Source organism: Tursiops truncatus, chromosome 21 (genome assembly GCF_011762595.2).
Source record: "Tursiops truncatus isolate mTurTru1 chromosome 21, mTurTru1.mat.Y, whole genome shotgun sequence".
NCBI lineage: Eukaryota > Metazoa > Chordata > Mammalia > Artiodactyla > Delphinidae > Tursiops > Tursiops truncatus.
This window is the reverse complement of record NC_047054.1, coordinates 3989626-4010171: the sequence shown is the minus strand read 5'-3', so window position 1 is coordinate 4010171 and position 20546 is coordinate 3989626. Positions and strand designations below refer to the sequence as shown.

Here is a 20546-nt window from a genome sequence, read left to right as displayed (position 1 = left end):
GGGAGAAATATTTTGGAAAATTAAGAAATAAATTGCTAGTGTACAAAGCAATATACTGTGTGCCCTTGGTTGTTCTGTGTGTTCATTCAGAGCAGTTAATTTTCTCTGAAGGGGTAAAATAAAATGGGTACTAATATACCAAGAATCTGACACTTTTATGCTTGTATTTCTTGAAATCACTGCAAATTAACAGACTACAATTTTCCTTCAATTTTAATTTAAGTTGTCATTTCCTTTGCAAGTATACAATTTTTGTGGTTTCTCTACATCTTGAAATGTTTCATGATCTATGTTTTATCTCTTATGATATGATCTATATAAATCTTTATTATATAAAATTATTCAAATCACTTTTTCCATGAAGGTGCATAGGAGATACTGTAGTCTAGCAAAACTGAAGTAATTTAATTAAAATGAAAGTAATTTTATAAAATATATGATGCATTTTCTGAGAGAATAAAATTAATTTAGTCTTATTTGTACTTCTAGAAAGTAGGAAGTTGAAGTAATCAATGGCATTAAATAGCAAAAAATATGAATAATAGATATCTGCAATTTTTTTGCAAATTATATGGCATAAATACAGTATCCATTAAACACAAGACTAAATTTTAGTATATAAGTGTGAAATTATGTAAAATTCTTTGAAATATATGGATAGAAGCAGATTTTTCCTCTAGATATAATTGTAAGATATCAGAAATATTCAAAGAATTGCTTTATTTTACCAATAAGAATACACAGATATCAACTACTTTTGTATGAGTCAGTAGAATATATATGAGAAGTTTTAAGGAGGGAAGTTCAAGTAGGCACTTAGAACCAGAAAGAGGTGTCTAAGCATACTATTCACATGAATTGAAATCTTTGCTTCAAATAACACTGAGAGAAACTGAAGAACATATTATGAGGTTGTTATTTTGTATATGCACTTTATTTTACAATGTATTTTATATGTCCTCTCTATAATCTCATACATCTCAAAATTTTCTCAACAGCATCACATATCCTTTTGTAGAAACTGTTTCTATTTTTCTGGATTTAATTCACAGATTATGTTAGTATTATTAATATGTTATCCCAAAGGCATGGACATTATTTCAAGGGGAAATTCAGAAACATGGTGAGATAACAAATCCTAACTGGTTAACCTAGTTATTTAATTACTAATATTAATTTAATAAATTGCGGCAAATTGCAATGTCTTCGTACTTCAGATTTTGCTTGTGCTGGACAAGCAAAGAGACAACAGTCCTTGCCCTTGATGAATAATCACATATTTTATGATGAGATCTACATTTTAGATAAGAGGCTTCTTAATAGTTTTATAATAAATAACAAATGTAATCTCCATTATATTGTTGTAAATATTTATATTTAAAATAAAATTGTACATTTCTCTTTGAAATGAACCATTTCAATACCAAAGCAATTTGACAACTCACATTTATCTATGAAGAAAAAAATACATAAATAAACCCATCTTTAATAGTCAAATTGTTGACCATGTCACCTTTCCCTCTTAAGTCATATTTTCATTTCACATTTCTCATAGACTATTACCCTTATATATTATAAATTTTAAACTGGAAAGTCTTCTATTAATCATCATGTAATAATTTGTATCTATAAAATCACATATGTGTATTGAACTCTATGTTTAATTCTTTAGGCCATAAGCCTGTATGTTTTAAAAGATTTTTTCAGGATTGAGTTAAGACTTCAATTATTTTAGAACATACCTGGTCAAAACAATAAAAATGTATTGCAAATTTTAAAAAAAGGCATAAAATGGAAGTTATACTGAAAATGTCTCTTACTATACAAACAGCTCATGCAGCTCAAAAGCAAAAAAAAAAACACAATCAAAAAATGGGCAGAAGACCTAAATAGACATTTCTCCAAAGAAGACATACAGATGGCCAACAAACACATGAAAAGATGCTCAACATCATTAATTATTAGAGAAATGCAAATCAAAACTACAATGAGGTATTACCTCACATCGGCTAGAATGGGCATGATCAGAAAATCTACAAACAACAAATGCTGGAGAGAGTGTGGAGAAAAGGGAACCCTCCTGCACTGTTGGTGGGAATGTAAATTGATACAGCCACTATGGAGAACATTATGGAGGTTCCTTAAAAAAACAAAAATAGAACTATCATATGACCCAGCAATCCCACTACTGGGCATATACCCAGAGAAAACCATAATTCAAAAAGACACATGCACCCCAATGTTCATTGCAGCACTATATACAATAGCCAGGACATGGAAGCAACCTAAATGCCCATCGACAGATGAATGGATGAAGAAGATGTGATACATATATACAATGGAATATTACTCAGCTGTAAAAAGGAACAAAATTGGGTCATTTGTAGAGACATGGATGGACCTAGAGACTGTCATACAGAGTAAAGTATGTCAGAAAGAGAAAAACAAATACCGTATATTAACTCATATATGTGGAATCTAGAAAAATGGTATAGATGATCTTATCTGCAAAGCAGAAACAGACACACAAATGTAGAGAACAAACGTATGGACACCAAGCGAGGAAGGAGGGGGCGGAATGAACTGGGAGACTGGGATTGACATATATACACTATTGAATACTATGTATAAAATAGATAACTAATGAGAACCTACTGTATAGCTCAGGGAACTCTACTCAACACTCTGTGGTGACCTAAATGGGAAGGAAATCCAAAAAAGAGGGGATATATGTATACGTATAGCTGATTCATTTTGCTGTACAGTAGAAACTAACACAACATTGCAAAGCAACTATACTCCAATAAAAATAAATTTTAAAAAAGGTTCTTAATATTATATCTACTTACATTTAATGTTTTATTAAATAGTTCATATATTTATGAATGAGTATTACTTGGTGCAAGAATTAGAGTGAGTTCAGCATCAATTTTATTCTATAGTATATTTTTAAAAATGAAAACAATGAGAAAACAGTGTATCTGAAAGTAAGTCAATGGAAATGGAAGGTGTTTTGTACAGCAACGTTATCTGACTTTTAAAGTGTTTCTAAGTTATGAGATAAAATTCACAAGTGTTGTCTATCAAAAAGAATTATCTTGGCGATATATTATGTATCTATATGATCAAATCTTTCTACAAATTTGTTAAAAGCAACAAATTAGAATTCAAATAATTTGTAAAATCATTCACCTGTTAGTCATGTAATCATTCTCTTTCTAAACCAAATTTCTACTCAATTTGGGTATTGAAAAGCATATGCAAATTGGTTTTACCCAGACCTTCTCAATGACTTAATTTTATTTGCTATTCTTTTACTCAAAGATATTTAAAAATGGAAATTCAATCAGATGAGATGGGATAGAATATTTGCAAGTTATACATCTGACAAACAGATTGTATCCAGAATATTTAAAGAGCTCTCAGAATGAAACAGCAAGAAAACAACCAATCAAATGAGGAACTGTGCAAAAGACTTGAACAGACATCTGTGTCATCTATGAAGATGAAGAAGAACATGAAAGAGATGCTCATTATCATTAGCCATTAGGGATATAAGACTTAGAGTCATGATGAGATTTTACACTCATCTTTCAGAACAGCTGTAATAACATCGACAATACTAAGTGTTAGTGAGGATAAGGGACAACTGAATCTTTCATACATTGTTGTTGGGAATGTAAATGGTACAGCAACTCTGCAAAATAGTTTGACAGTTTTGTAAAAACTGTATACTTCCAATACGAATCAACAATTAGACTTCTAAAGAAGTTAACACGTGTTTACACAGAAAGCTATACACAAACGTTCATAGAAGTTTTAACTTTAGAAGCCAAAAAATGAAAACAATTTAGACGTCCTTCAGTGAGTGAAAGGATAAATAATCTGTGGGTCATTTACACCACAAAGGATACACAACATTAAAAAGGAACACACTATTGATACACTCAACTTATATGTATCTCAATAGCATTATATTGAGTGAAAAATGCTCATCTCAAAAGGTTACATATTTATGATTCCATTTATGTAACATTCTCAGAATGACAAAAATTACAGTGCTTAAGAACAGATCAGTGGGGGTCAGGGTTTAGAGTTGGGGGTGGGTGAGCCTGTAAAGGGGTATCATGAAGTTTCTTTGGGGAGAGAGAATAATACTGTATCCTGATTGCGATGGTGGTTACACATAACTATGCATGTGATAAAATTTTATAGAAGTAGACACCAAAAATGAGTAGTGCATGCAAAAATTGATAAATCTAAATAAGGTCTATAACTGAGTTAATAGTATTGTACCAATGTCAGTTTCCTCTTGTTTGGTAATGTACTATGGTTATTCAAAATGTTATCATTGGGAGAAAGTCATACGGGTATCCTCTTCATGATGTTTGCTGATTCCTATGAGTCTAAGCATATTTCAAAATAAAAAGTTAAGAATATATTTAAAATATTAAGCATAACTCTTTCATATTCTATGAATAACTCTAGTATCTAAAGTCTTTGCTGATATGATTTTGCTGACAGTTGTTCTTGTTTTCTCTTGCTCATGGTTTAGTTGCCTTGTTGAGAATTTTGACTGCACGCATATCAAATAAAATTCAAAGAATTTTTTGAGGCCTCTTTTGAAGATGATTCTCTACCTTACCTGAAGTTTTTATAAGACTTAGGTAGTGCTGTTTAGAATGAAAATCTTTGTTAGGGCAAGCTTATGATTGCAAATTTTTAGAGATGACTTTTTTTTCCCACCTTGCTCCAAAACTGGAGACAGTCTATTTTCCTTATTTTCACTTGGGTTTATTTCCACTTCATTCTCCCTGAAAATAATGCTATTTTAGTGCCAGATATCTGGCGAAGACATACTATTAAATTAGTGACCATGAATAATTTCTAGGTTTTATCTCCTCTCCTTTACGAGGCTGTGAATATTAAAGCTCCAATGTTCAGTCTTTGTTCTGAGGGTAGCATTGGTGTCAACGTTTTACTAAATCTCTGGAGTCATGCTTCTGCTAAATTGACTATAGCTTTCTTGATACTTCAAATACAATTTTAACAGATACTTATTTAACTATGTAAAATATTTTTAGCTGTGTCCTTTATAGCATCTTTCAGGATACCTTATTTGCCATTTCACTAGATATGGAGTTTGCTACTAGATTTTTAAAATAGTTTCGAGTTATCAATTTTTTTTCATATTTTGTTTGTAAGAAAATGACATTGGCATGAAGCAACAGGAGTAATTTAACTCTGTAGGTAATAAAAGAAAAAGCAAAAAATAAAATGCAATTTTATTAACCTGAAAAATAAATCAGTTTATCCAATATAATTGGATGACAGATATTTAATGGTTATATTTTCTTACCTTTCATATTCGGCAACTCAGATCTTTTCTATAGCATTCAATGAGTCACTCTTATGAACAAAGCCTAATAGATGTGGTTTAAAAAAATCTATAAATAAATATGTGGGGGGAAAAGCTGGGAAACACCTTTACTTTGCATGTATCTAATACAGGAAAATTTGGTTGAATTCAAATAATAGGTATTGTATGTAAATACGTGTTGGAAGTCAGGAATGTACATTTGAATTCCACCCTTTTGGGAGTGTTCAAGTTCTCTTAATGTTAAGTAATAAGAGATATCAGATTCAGTTGGTGTGAAATGAATAAAATGTAAAGTGGCATCTCCGGCTTTGAAAAGTTCTTGCTTGAAGACAATCTGAAGGTATTTGTCAATATGATAGATTCAAGCTATTATTTTATAAATACAAATAAAAACAGAGGCCAATTTAAGATCCTTTTCTTTGGCAAAAATCCTTAGCGCATTGAGTCATGATAGCAAGTATTTCAGATTTTTATCTTTCTAAGATAATTTGCATCTCTCTGAATCTTAGTAGGCATTTAATTAACATTATTATTGCCTATAAAAATCATACACACAATAAATTCCAATTCTCTGTACATGTACATGTACGTTCACACACTCATATGTTCTCAAATGGAAATTTTACAGTTCAGATACCATCAGTAGTCTCATGAATTAAAATGTAATTATTCTAAGCTTGATTTCTCAACTTCCATGTTATGTAACCAGAGCATAAATTGTCTCTGAGTGTAACATATAAGCCCACATTACACCTTCGAGGAAAAAACAGTTTCTCTTGAGAAACAAGTGATTCACAAAGGATCATCCATGAGGAATTTAAAAAATCATACAGTTTATCTCACACAGTTACAGGTTAGCATTTTATCCTTCAGTGTATATATGAAGTTCATCTAGATTAAAATATGAAGGAAGCAAACTTTGACTTCAATATCACCAGCCTGCTCATTGTAGGTCTTTTAGTTTACTTGTCATCTCACACTTTCTATTAACCTCAGATGTCCAGTGGTTTATTTTCCCATTTTTTAAAACTTTCCACGTAATCATTAGTGAATGATGTATTTAAATATCACACTAGCATTTTTCTTGGAACCACCAGTGATTTTTGAATATTAATCAGCCTTCAGCTAGTCATTCATATGTCTACATAGATATCAATATAAAATTAAGGGAAAAATGGAAGTCACTTTGGCCAGTTAGTCATGACTGATTTAGGTTTTAAGAGTCAGCCCAGAAGGAAATTCTAACCTAATCAGGGACATAATTAATACTAAAGAAATGAGAAAATAACTTGCATTTGCCAGTAGTGTAAACATTCTGATTTTAAGATACTATTTTTGTTTAAGTTTCAATGACAATCTTGAAGTTAGTTTTATAATTCATTCTTTAAAAATAGAGAACACACAAATTTTTCTCAAGAATGAATGTTAAAAAAATTTGAATTGTCATTATTCACATTTGATCATATGTTCAGAAAACATACACATGTATGTGTATACATGTATGTGTATATACAGAGAGATATACATATATATATAACTGACATCATATATATGTGTGTATATATATATATATCAAATAAAAAGGAGAATAATGAATTTCCAGTGGTTATACACAATGTAGAAAAACACCATAACTGAAAGAAATCACAGAAGTACAAGAATTCTATTTTCATGATAGACATTGTTTTCCTTTAGTTTTCTGTTAGTATATTTCAAAGCTTATATAGTAAATATTGAAAATAGAATTATTTCTAATGCATAAATCAACTTATTTTTATAAAATAAAAGAATTACCAATGATAAAATTTGAAAAATGTAAGGATGTATGAATAAAGAACAACAATGCATGCCCATGCCATGTAGATATAAGCAATTTATATTTTAAAACTTTGCATGCTAATCTTTATTTCATAAATTTACATATTTGAAGTTATAATATATATGCAATAACTTATCATGTAATCATCTATTATGAGCATGTCCATATATCATTAAGATGTTTCTTAGACACACAGAAGTGCAATAACTTCATTATTGCTCCTATATTTCCTCTATTCCACCATGTCATTTTTTGGTCCACACTCAAATTCTGCATTTAAATCTATCTCCACCAAGCTTTCTGTGTATTAACTGAATGTTTAATTTTATTGTTTAAATTTCCTTTAAAGCGTTTATTGACATTAGTATCTATATTAAGTTTTCCATTTCTAGAAGAAAGAATGTGCTTAGGGTAGATTTTTTGGCAGTTGTATGCTTGGCAGGATGATCTCTGGGTAAACAGCAATTGCTGTTGAAAAACATCCTAAATAATTACTAGCAGAAGTATGAAAAAAAATTTTGGTATGTTCTCTGGGATGTTTTGATATACATGTGAAAGCGCACTTTTAGTATAAAATCTGCACTCCTTATTATCTACACATTTTCTTGAAATGTAACACAATTATTCTCAGAATCTTTAAAAGAGAATTCTTGAAATGATGACATGCAATTGTCTTTAATATAATCATTGAGGTCTTTGAAAGCCACAGTACCAAAGTGCTGATATCATAGCAATTGCCACTGTCATTCAGTAAAGCATACTGTGTTTTTGCAGCAACATAGAAAGGAGAGGTGAGACTTTGTGTCTCTGTCTATTACAGTCATTGTTCTTTTTTCAGTCCTCAATACTAGAACCCTGCTATTCTTCAACATCTGAATATGAATAAATATCATTTGCTATTTTCTTGTTTTTTAACTATGTTAAAACTCAACAAATATTACCACTGAAAATTATGTTAATCCATACATGTATTATGGAAGCCATAAACCCATTTCAATACAGTGAGATGGATGAATTCTATAACAATGAGAAAGCAGACACAGTACGGCAACAACTGAGAATATTAACATTTTTTGTCTGCCAATTCCCACTGAGTTGACTTAGGTTGAAGTTGAAGCCAGAGTTATGCGAATGGCTGGATTGAAATATTTTACTTTTCAAAGTAAATAGAGTTTTACAGTCTCTGCCTGTATTACAAATCTTAAGACTATAAGAAGATGTCTGCAAGAGCAATCTGGGAAGGCAGTTCCTTTAGATTAGAAGCAAATTGTATTGCTGAACTTGAGGAATTTTGTATTTTCACAAACCACAGATGGATAGGACATTCATAAACAGAAGTTTTTTGTGACCATATCGCTCCTTAATTCTTTCTTTCTCTAGTGTTATTTTTGTAGTGTTATTTTATAGTTTTATAACTCAAAACTATTTCAAAGTCAATATGTGCATGTGTGTGTGTTTGTGTGTTTATGTGTGTATCTCCCCCTACTTTATTTCCTACTAATATTTTGTGCTTCTTTAATGTCCTTACCCAGGTACCCACATTTTAATGGTACAGTGAAAAGAGCTTGGACCATGGAGTTAAAGAATATAGGTCACTTATTTAAGCACTCTGAGCCTGAATACCTAGGAAAAATGGACTCAATAAGAGTATGAACTGGTTTGAAAGTGCCCAAAGCTAAGTGTTTAGAAGATAGAGAGGATTACATAAATATCAATTACTATATTTTATAATATAATTTTTATAATTTTGATGGAAAACCAAACAGTGTCTTCCTGTTAACTATTACCTAAGGTGGCAGTCCATGAAGAGTGTGTGTCATGTTGGCAAACTTTACAAATAATTTTTTTTTGCTTTGTTTTCAAGAATTTTAGTACTTTAGACATATTTCCCAGTACCTCACATGAGATCAGAAACAATGTAGTAAATATTATCTTATTTCTCACAGTGTTTATTATGGAATAGTTAAGTTATTTTTTAGTAACATGCATATACATTTTCCAGGTAACCTCAAAATAAGAAGTAAATATCAGTTCTATTAAATTACATAAGTATATATTTCATAATTTATTTCAATTGAAATCCTTAAATGTCTAATCTTCTTGAATGTAATGTATGTACAGAATATATATTATTAAATAAGAGTAATCAAACAAAGGTAATCTGTTTTCTGTTAAGATTTTAAAAAGTATTTTAGAAGATAAGGTTTGTATGGGATATATAATGTTTTTAAAGAAAAAACCAATTGAAATTATAAATTGAGGATTTTGAGTTTGCAAGATATAATGATGTATAATGCAGAAACATACGGTCTGAGAATAAACAATAATAAAAAAACTTTAAAGATTATTATGTTTAATTTTCAACTCTGTTTTGGATTATATAGCTTCCTCTTATTTATGCCAATGTAACGCATGAGCTAACTGAATTTGACATCAAAATAAAAAGCTTCTGCAAAGCAAAAGAAACAACAAAATGAAAGGCAACCTATGGAATGGGAGAAAATATTTGCAAATCATACATCTGATAAGGGGTTAGTATACAAAATATATAAAGAGCTCATACAACTCAATAGCAGAACAAACAATTCAATTTAAAAATGGACAGAGGGGGCTTCCCTGGTGGCGCAGTGGTTGAGAGTCCGCCTGCCGATGCAGGGGACATGGGCTCGTGCCCCGGTCCGGGAAGATACCATATGCCGTGGAGCGGCTAGGCCCGTGAGCCACGGCCACTGAGCCTGCGCGTCCGGAGTCTGTGCTCCACAACAGGAGAGGCCACAACAGCGAGAGGCCCGCGTACAGCAAAAAAAAAAAAAAAAAAAAAAAAATGGACAGAGGATCTGAATAGACATTTTTCCAAAGAAAACATACAAATGACCAAGAGGTACATGAAAAGATGCTCAACCTAACTAATCATCAGAGAAGTGCAAATCAGTATCACAGTGAGATACCACCTCACGCCTCTTAGAATGGCTAACATCAAATATATGAGATAACAAGTGTTACTGAAGATGTAGAGGAAAAGGAATCCTTTGTGCGCTGTTAGTGGGAATGTCAATTGGTGCAAACACTATGGTAAACAGTATGAAGATTTCTCAAAAAATTAAAAACTAGAACTACCATGCGATCCAGCAATTCCACTTCTGTGTATATTACCAAAGGGAATGAAACTAGGATCTGCACCCCATGTTCACTGCAGCATTATTCACAATAGCCGAGTTACGGAAACAACCAGAGAGTCTGCTGACGGATGAACAGATAAAAAAGATGCAGCATGTATACGCAGTGGAATGAAATTCAGCCATGAGAAATCCTGCCATCTGCAGCAATATGGATGGAACTTGAGGGCATTATGCTAAGTGGAATAAGTTAGACAGAGGAAGACAAATAACATATAGTACACTTGTATTTAGAATATGAAAAAGCAGAACTCATAGAATCAGAGTAGAACAGGGGTTACCAGGGGCTGGGGAGGGGGCTGGGAGAGAATGGGGAGATGTTGGTCAAATAGCACGAACTTCCAGTTATAAGATGAATAAGTTCTGAGGCTTTAATGTACAGCATGGTGATTGTAGTTAATAGTAAGGTTTTCTCAGGTCTCTCCTGAGCATGTGTCTTGCCTGGGTCTGAGGATGGCTTTCTTGATTCTCCCTTCCACATGCACTGCTTTTAAATGTCTTGATTTTCAAGAGTCTCACCCTAGCTTCCCCGGGCCTTTGATGGTCTACTGTTTGCCTCACCTGTACTCTCTCGCTCCAGGTGTCTGCCGGTGCAGTCTCCCTACAGCCTTCCCAAGAGGCGTCCACTGCTTTCCCTGCCTGAGATCTAAGTTAGGTGAAACAAACACTGGTCCTTCAGGCAGCCCCCACTCAGGTTAGAATGTTTCAAGCAAGTCTTCTCTGCTTCCTCCACTTCAAGCGAGAGAACTGGGGACCGGCTGCCACCTCCTACAGACAAATACCAGGTTGAGCTGGTGAGGGGATGAGGCGAGCACAAGTGAAAATGGCTCCAAATCTCATACCTTTATGATGTGCCTTTTTCTTGATGGGCTGTTCACTTGGTTGGTGTAAGTCTTCTATCCACAGTTCTTGTAAGGTTAATTTAGCCCCGTTTTTATTTGTTTGATGTCTCCCTGGGGGGAACAAGAGCTTGGAGCTTCCTATTCTGTCATTTTCTGGAACAAAAGCAAACCTATTTTAAATTATTTATTTAGATGATTTATCCTAATCTGTTATAAAGCAACAATCCCTCAGATTGAGATAAAATTAACTATGTAATGATTATAAAATACATAATTAAATAAGAAAGCATGCAAATTTTTATTTTTGTTAAACTAAGGAAACCTAAGGAAACATTTAATTCTCTATGTCTCCCTTTTGTTATCTGTACGATGAGGCTAATGCCCCCTCACAGGGTGGCCTGAGTATTAAAATATTTCGCACATGGACAGTGTATGGAAGAATGTCTAGCACGTCATTAGTTCTCAGGTAAAATTTAACTAGTTTTATTTTTATTATAATTTTTTCATAATTAGCATCATAATACATAAAGCAAATCTTAAACATAACAGAAGAGATCAATAGAAATAATTTTGTTAGAATGAACACATAATTTGTAATACAAATTGATATTCTGAGGATGAAAGTATCATTATTTATAATTATACTGGAGAAAACAGCAATAAATCAGGACTCTTCTGGGTAGATCTGTACATAATTATGGTGAATAATTTAACATTTCTCTGACAGAAAAAATTACTATAACAAAAACGCCATTCATGCAATTAATAAACATGGAATAATATGTGTTTGAACTTTTTAATCTTATAAATATATGTAATAAATGATGGTCTTTAATGTAAAATAATGGTCTTTAATGCAAAATTATGAAAATAAATGAGCTAAACTATGTCTCAAGTTGTTAATCAAACATATTAAACAAGACAGGAAGGCAAAAGAAAGTTATCAAAATGAAAACAGAAATAAAACAAATAAATAAAATAGACAGCACTGGAAATAAATAAAAAAAAATAATTCTTAAATACAAAGACATTGGAAATTTTTAATTAATTAAAACTCATAAAAATGAATAAAATTAATCTCTAAGAGGCTAAAGATTTTGTAAAAATAGTACATTGCATTCTTACATTTAGAGCAGATGATTTTACCTGAGGTTTCTTTTATGTTATACTAACTAAGCCAGAACATGATAAAGGATAAAATTTCATCAGAAACTAATGCTGAAATTCACAAAGATTGCACACTTACACACATATTTTTACTTCTACCCAGATACATATACACTAGAGAAATCTTACAAATATGAATGCATTTGGCATCACTTAATCCAATTTAACACACACACATATATACACATATACATACACCCCCCCCCACACACACACACACGTACATCTTTCAATCCAGTGATTCTGTTCCTGGGTTTATATTTCACAGAAATTCTTGCACAGACATAGAAGGACATAATGTAGATGTGAGCTGTTTGTCAATTCAAACTCATGACCACTGGCGCTGGTGCAAAATATAGTCCATACCAGTCAATAAATATTCCATTAAATGCTCTAATCAATCAAATGGCAAAGCCATGGCCAAAAAATTCACAAAGGGACAAAGAAAAAATTACTAATGACCAAATAAAATATTGGAAATGCACAAGTAGAATTTTAAAAAGGAAATCAAAGTATCATAAGAATAATATATAATTTTGTTTGTTAAGTTGTAACAAGTTTGTCATGTTACGTGCGGACATGTCAAAACATTCAAGTTATAGCTACAATTCTCTCTTTATATGCATATGTATAACTATGTGCATATATGTGTAGTTATATATTGATAGAGCAGGTAAACAGAGATATATAGATAAATATGAATGAAATGTAATAAAATTTCAACAGTAGTAATGCCCATAAAACATATGGTTGGGTCTTACTATTTATTCTTAAATTTAAATGGTTCACTATAATTTTAAAATTATGCAATTAAAATATATGGTTCTTATAAGAAAATGACAATATTCTAAATTGTTTATATAAGAATTTATTCTGGCCCTTATAGCAACATTGGTCTGTTAATTGGTCTGTGAAAGTATATTAATAACATATTTCTGAAAGAAATCAGTGGATAAAACTACCACTATTATGAATTAATGCTAAAAGATTTTGTTTTAAAACAATAAAAAGGACTGCTGCACTTGACAAAGAAGAAAAGGTAACAGTTAAAGACATTTCTAAGTTCAATTTCTAAAATTCTCCATATACTTTCTTATATAATTTCTAAACATACCTCCTATCATATTTGCATACCTTTGAGATTTCATCTATACTAATATCAATTTGCACTTTATATCCTAATAATAATTTTATTCAAGATACTTTGTCATTTCCATTTTAAAGACAATAAAGATTTATTTCCTGCCAGTGAGTATGAGTGTCTAACAGTATCATTTATCTCATTGTATGACAGTCTTTTTTTTTTTTCCTAAATTTTCAGATACAAAAGCAATTGATAAGCCAACAGTTCTTCAGAGAGCATCAAGTAAGTACTGAAAAGATGCATGATACTCTGGGGAATATAATCAAGTATAATACACATCTGCTGCCTTAAATTCCTTTAAATGTATTTGGGAAGAGCAGAGAAATAGAGATAACTGAAGATCTCACAATGACTTATAAAGAAGGGGCAAAGCTTTGTGTTCTAGAAATCTCAGAGAATTCTTCATGGTGGGGGGCCTGAACTTGACCTAAAACACTGAGAAAATATTTGGAAAGATGAGGCTCTAGGCAATCTAGAGAATGTATGGGAAAAAATCCCAAATCTGGGTTATCTAGTATGGGAGTTGAATGCAAGACAATCAAGGACTTACATGTTATTTTTCATTTAATTATAAGCTTCTAAAACAGGGCATTGGTCACTTTCTTTTAAATGTCCAGGGATAAATATGTGTGTGGTACTCAGTTTGATTTGTATGAAAAAAATGAGAAAGAAAAGAAACAAAGAAATGGTTGGAAGGTCAAAGGGCAGGGAAAGAAAGGAAGGACAAAGGGGAGAAGAAATAGAGACATAAGGAAAAAGTATTCTAGTGTCACATGCAGAATATGAGAAAGATCAGACTGGAGATGCTTTTCTAGTGACCTTTTTGTTATTACAATAATAAATTTGACTTTTTTCTGATTATGCGTACATGATTAAGATGTAAAATTATTCTTAAAATTTAAAATATGGGTAAAAAATTAAATTCATACTAATGACACTACCTAAACCATCAATACACAAAGTGTGGTTCAAGAATGCCTGGGGGTTCCCAAGATCCTTTCTGGGGTCAGTTAGGTTGAAACTGTTTTCATAATAATATTAAACCTATATTTGCCTTGTTCACGCTCATTCTGTCATGAGTACTCTGTTGCAGAGGCTGCATTACATGGATGTCATTACTCTGTGTGTCACTGTTTTTGTTTAAAAAGTTATCAGTTTAAATTTATAATACAATAAATATGAGCAGTTATGTTCAACATAAATAAAATCTTTCCGGGATCCTCAATACTTTTTAAGAGCATACAATGCAAAGTTTGATAACCAATGACTAAAAATTTCTTACATTCTGACACAATCCATTCTAGTCTTTTTTTTCTTCTGTGTATAGATGTCATTTAAAAATAGCTGACATTTAAAAAATATGTGTCATTTGAAATATATATACCATATATTATGTGTCGATATATGTTTGAATATACATATATGTATTTGCAACCTGCCTTTTCCAACCAAATTTATAATATATATATATACATCTTAGAACTATATATATATATGTACTTATCTATAAAATTTTCATTAATTATTTAATAGACGTATAGATGTAGCATCTATTAATAACCAGTCACCTTATTTTGATATAGAGGAGTTTGTTGTTGTTGCTATAAGAAAGTTAAACATCTACTTGTAGTGTTTTTACTCATGTAAAAATATGTGTATATATACAAATTTTGTGTAAGTTTGTACAAATTTAGACTATTTGTACTGAATGTACAAATGGATTTTTAAAGATGAACATGCCTCTTAGATTCATTGCTTGGAAAGTAATTACTGGGCCTAAAACATGCTCCGTATCATCAAACATTATTAGAGACTATTATACTCATTCATATTCCTAACAGCCTCCTTCTACAAATAGAATAAAAGTCATTAAATGTGGGAAATGGGTTCTCCTTATTGTTTGAATTTACCCCTGAAGTGCTAAGAATACTGTAATATATTCATATTTTGTGTCTCCTATTTATGAACTTTGTCCATTTTGATGATTATATTCCACAATAAGGGCTCTCTGTGTGTTACAGATAAAACTCCATCATATATTATATTTGCTACAATTCTCATTTCTTAATTTTTTATAATATGGTTAAGTGTACGTTTAACCATATTTTTTACGTAGTCAGATTCTGTTATTTTGATATTGTCACAATAATGCTCTGTAACGAACAGCCATAAGTCTTAACGTCATGCATGTCTCATCAATGTCACATGAGCATTTTTTCTCTCAGTTTTACAATTGTGGGTAGTTGGGGTTCAAATGAGGACTGGATGAAGCAGATTTGGGATCCAACTAAAAAGGGAAAAGGTCTTCTTCATAGGGTCACGTCCTCCTAGAACTGTGACTGGACATATTCTCTGCGTGACTCGAGGGAGGCACAGCGGAGAACAACCACAACCACACAAACATTATTTCCTGCCTTCATGCCTTGCCTTTTCCATATTGTCCTATAAATGGAATCATACAGTGCATAACCTTTCGGTTCGGGCATTTTTCACTTATCAAAGCATATTTAAGATTCAGTCGTGTTGTTGTAGGAATCAATAGCTCTTTTTATTTCTGAGCGTTATTCCATTTCCTTGATGTTTGTCCATTCATTCACCTATTGAAGGGCACCTTTGTTGTATGTAATACTTCTAATTAGTATCAGTTTAAGAAATATCAGTAATATCTTTCCATGTAGGCTGGTATTCTTCTATGATATTTTTAATGGTTGCAAGGCCATTGAAGTCCATTCTCTAGATATACAGCAATTTGTTTACATAATTCCTTATTGATTGTTGACAATTCCCTAGATTAAAAATAATAATAATGATAATAATGATGGTAATAAAGAACTTTGAAACAAAATTTAGCTCTCTCCATAATTGTGTTCTTATTCTAACTTTCTTGGAGTCAAAAGAGACTCAAAATTTTAGGGCATTTGGACTCAAAATTTATGAGATTGATAATTTTCAGTATACTGATCATCTCATGATTTTGTTTTTTGAGGAAGATGCATTAGGCTAAGGGAATGACAGAAGGATGTAAAAAGGAGAGAGGAAAGAAAAGATTACATTTCTTAAATTTACATGAGAACAAACTGTGTGACTGGAATTAATGCCAAAATAATACATTAGGCCAATTTTACCAAGTGTTCAATTCATAGGGATAAAGTTATTCACATTGTTATGATTAGTTCCATGTAGAAAAACTGAGTTTTTTTCACACATATTCTCATAAGACCACTTGTAATCAATCTACTCCTTCCCAAAATCTGCAGGTAGGATCTTTCATAATACAATTATTAGGTGGAAATTAATCAGCATAAACAGACAAAACAATGTAGATAATCTGCCAATTCAGTGAAAACATTCATCAAATTTATAATTTTAATAAAAATAAGAAAAGTGTCTGATTTCCCGAATTACATTTTTTTCAAAGGAGTTATTGCTGTCTTATAGACACTGTCTTAATATTCATATATTGTTTCCTCCCCAGTCAGCCAAGTAAAGTAAATAGCTGAATTCATACATTATCACCAATATTTTTTTTCCTTTGGAAAGTATGAAACCAATAGAACATTTTATGGTCACTTTCAACTTTCATTTAAAGCTCCAAATCCATGGTGAAGAAAAGTTAATCTATGATTTTTTGTTTTACTATCTTGCACTCAAGTCATAAAAATTTTTCATTTTAAAGAGGTACATAAAGTTAAATACTCTGCTGAGCTTTATTTCTTAGCTCTTAAATGTATATGTATTATTTTCCTTTGAACTAAGAGGTGGCATATTGTCAAGAGTAAATAAATCTTGAAATTTATAAACTTCAGAATTTTGGTTCTTCAAATTTTCCGGGAAACTTGACCTTGGATAAAGGCAGTCACTGAGCCCTATCATAAAAGTTATATTCTTTATGTAGGCTTCCAGAATCTTCCTACAAACAGATCATCCATGCAAGAAATAAGGACAGCCATTTATGAGGAAAACATTTGTTAATTTTCTATGGTAATTTTATCAACTTTCTTTCTTGGATCAATTAACTGTAAGAAGATAAGTGGATTATATTTTTCATTCCATTTATATTTTACATATTTATGATCCTATGTCACTATTAAAATACAAAGGACACCACTCCATGTATTAAGCTACCTCAACTATGGAAGGTCATGTTAAACTTGTAAGATTAAAAATCAATCTCTACGATATTGAAGAAAAATAAATTATCATCTCAAAACTTTGATAATTTAAACTTCAGAATGTATTAAACTTACAAATGTATCAAGCTTGATAAGTTAACTCAAAAATATAGTATCTTAAAATACCTTTTTTGGATCTTATGTTATTTGTATGAGTGGGTTTTATTATCAACAAGTTCCACTGGATAAAATGATTATAAATATATATATATATATTTATATATATACACATGTGTGTGTGTGTGTGTGTGTGTGTGTGTGTATGACACTGTTTTTAACAATGTTCGTGTAAATAATGCTTTAGGGAAATTACATTCACTCCATTGATAAACACTTAATGGCATATGACGACTGCCATCTCCTTTTATGTATAAAGGAATGGGCCATAGATGGATACACTGCTGTGTTATTAAAAATGCATTAGACTGCAAAACCCATGTCATGTTGTAGGCAGAACTAAGAAATTTTCTAATATCATTAAACAGAACTGTACTAAAGCCAATATCAAGAATTTCAACACACTTAATAGTGTAAAAACATATAAATCATTACTTATTTTTGTGAATATTAACAAAATGCTGAAAAAATAGTATAAATAGTTAAAGTTTGGAATTGATTCTACATTAGACATAGTAATATATTTGTCCACATAACATGTCCAAGAATTACTTAAGGCTTTACACATATATTTATACAAAATATATATAACACAAAAATGTATATAAACACAAAATGCTTATACATTTTTTGTGTTTAGGCTTTTATATTAATGATATCATTTTGCATGTATCCTTTTGCAACTTGCTTAATTTCCTAAATGTTATTTTTAAATTTACAATATGAAACATTATTCTTTAATTTGCATACACTTTTAACTCAAAGTATTCAATTTCATGGAGAATCCAGACCCCTGAACATGTCTCCTTGTACACATGAACGAATGCTTCTCCCATTGATTCTTCTAACATGCCATGTAGCAATGCCCTTCTTCAATTTAGATGTCATCTTGGGTAGAACCCACAATTTTGTTATGAATTTCAGTTCTGTCTTTTAGAGACTTACTATTCACTTTCAAGTGTGATAGAAGAAATTTTCTCATATTGAGGTATACAGAAATCATTCTGGCTTGAACTTTATGTTAATGAGAGTGGCCTGTCTCCTGGCCTGTTTATCCCACACTGTCCGACAGCTTTAACCATTAAAGAAAAGAATGCATTTAGAAATCAAAATGGAGTAACTGTGATTCAGGGATTCAAAATGGAGCCCGGCGGCCATTGTGGATGTGGTTTCAGACGCATTCCCGCATCCCTGGGAACTTGAATTTTCTGAACTGTATCAAACTAAAGGATACCCTCAGCCATTTTCAAAACAATATCTACTAGCAGGTGCCAGCTGCAACCTTATGGTCACAAGGTCTCCCCTTGTAACTATGCAACCATTTCAGACCCCAACCAGTTCTTGCTTAACAAACACCCTTACTTCTTGCCAGTCCCAAACCTGATTTTTGACACATGATTTATGTAACTTTGCTGCTTTTGCCTATATAAGCCTTCCCTATTTTGCAGCCCTGCAGAACGCAATTACAGTGTTTCTTGAATCTGTGTCCCCTAGTCCCCAGTTTGGCTCAAATGAAACTCTTCTATTTCTATTATAGATTGTTTATTGATGATTTGCATCTACTAGTATTAAAATTTCAGCCACTCTAAATTAAAACTTTGATCCCACGTCAAATCCAATCAGTCTCCACTCACCTGCCCCAGACGCCTGTGATGGGAGGGAGATTTAATATATTCAGCGTCCCTTTCTTTTCTTCCTCCTTCTCCTCTGTCTTGTGACTCCTTCAAATCAAGGCACACGAGGATGGCATGAGACGTAAAGACTTACCCAGAGGATCCGCACTTCTTCTTTGACCGGAAGTGCCTCTATCATGGCAGTTTTATGGGAAGGTTGCAGGACATTTCCTCTGCCATAAGCATTGCTCTCTGTGACGTCATGTGCAAGCAAGAGCTCTTCCTGTGTCGGCGGAGGGGGAGAGTGTGTGAAACAGCTCCTGCCTCAGCACCTTCCTGTGGGGAAGCCATGAGTAAGCCCAGTGAATTTCCCCACAGGGAACACTGCTGCTAGCCATGACAAATGCCTCAAGGGCAGCCTCCACACTGTATTGTCCCATTCAATATCCTGTTCTTAAAAGATAATTGGCTTAATAACAAAATTCACTGCTGATCCTATTTCTATCCTCCTTAAAATACTGCAAAGGCTTTTGTATGCTCTGACATCTATTACCCTGTCCCGATTTCTGGCATGTTACTCTTCTATAGTACTTTGTAATCATCTTGGTTTTATGCCCCCCTAAATGACTCACTATTAATATAGAGGTGGTGTTTATATAGCCTTTTCTTATTAGATCTGCCGGCAAATGTATCACTTTCTTTACTCACAATTGCTTCTTGAATTCAATCTTTTTTTTCTGGATTCAGTTTCCCTGTTTCTAAAATATATTTTAACTAATAGTTCTTTGATGAGGCTCTGTTAATAGCAAATTCTTTAAGTCTTTTCTTTTTCCTTTTTTAAATCCTTTCTCTTGAATTTTAGTTTATGCGGGTTTATAGAATTCTATGTTAAATGATGTTTTGCCTCAGAATTTCCTCAGCATGCCTTATTAAGGAAGGAGTCTGCTGTCAGTGCAATTATACTACTCATAACATTGTTTTCTGTGTTATTTTATAATGCTGTTATGTTTTACCTAGGTGTTTATGCTTTTTTCTTTTTGCTAAGGATACACTGAGCTAATTTGAATCTGAGAAATTATTTATTTCAACATACCAGACAAAAATCAGCCACTACAT

The 20546-nt window shown here is 32.0% G+C and overlaps 1 long non-coding RNA gene across 2 annotated transcripts in view; it reads right to left on the bottom strand.

Annotated features, from left to right (window-relative positions):
• The window catches only part of LOC141277521 (uncharacterized), a 36225-nt gene extending 16600 nt beyond the window's left edge, over nt 1-19625 (bottom strand). The window contains exons 1-2 of one of the 2 annotated variants that reach the window (XR_012329031.1): nt 19452-19625; nt 11218-11387 (exon numbers count right to left, since the gene is read on the bottom strand). This is a non-coding gene — a long non-coding RNA (uncharacterized lncRNA). The remainder of the gene's footprint in view (nt 1-11217; nt 11388-19451) is intronic. The other variant, XR_012329032.1, reaches the window with a different exon arrangement.
• Between the last annotated feature and the right edge of the window lie 921 nt (nt 19626-20546).